This window comes from Rhincodon typus, chromosome 5 (genome assembly GCF_021869965.1).
Source record: "Rhincodon typus isolate 14 chromosome 5, sRhiTyp1.1, whole genome shotgun sequence".
NCBI lineage: Eukaryota > Metazoa > Chordata > Chondrichthyes > Orectolobiformes > Rhincodontidae > Rhincodon > Rhincodon typus.
In genome coordinates, this window is record NC_063336.1 from 89073204 (window position 1) to 89073745 (window position 542).

Consider the following 542-nt stretch of genomic DNA (forward strand, 5'->3'; position numbering starts at 1 on the left):
AGACCGCCACGCCGGGCCGAGAGACCGCCACGCCGGGCCGAGAGACCGCCACGCCGGGCCGAGAGACCACCATGCTGGGCCGAGAGTCCTGGTTTCACACTTCATAACAAGTGGAAAGTAATGGAAGGATTCAGAAGCTGATTAAAAGTCAGACAATCAGTAGATGTTCTTTGGCTGTAACCAGTCAAAATATTATTGTTCGTAAATATTTGTTTGGTCATACAAAACTTGAGTTCTGCTGAGAAACAACATATTTTGTATAATCTTGCACTCATCAGGACATTTCACAAGCATAAAATTTCAAGGGGAAAACCAATGTTTATATTGTATGAAAGGAGAGTGCTGATTGGTTGGCAAGTGGACTATGATTGACAGAGGTGTTGCCATGGAGAATGCACCATCAATACTGATTGATAATTAACAGACAGGTTTTGCTTAAGTTTTAAACCAGGTTGGTTGATTTTGGTAGGTCAGGTCATTTAAGTTAGAAGTTAAACAGTTAGCTTCACCTGTTGCTCTAACTTTTAAGATACTTCACTCTG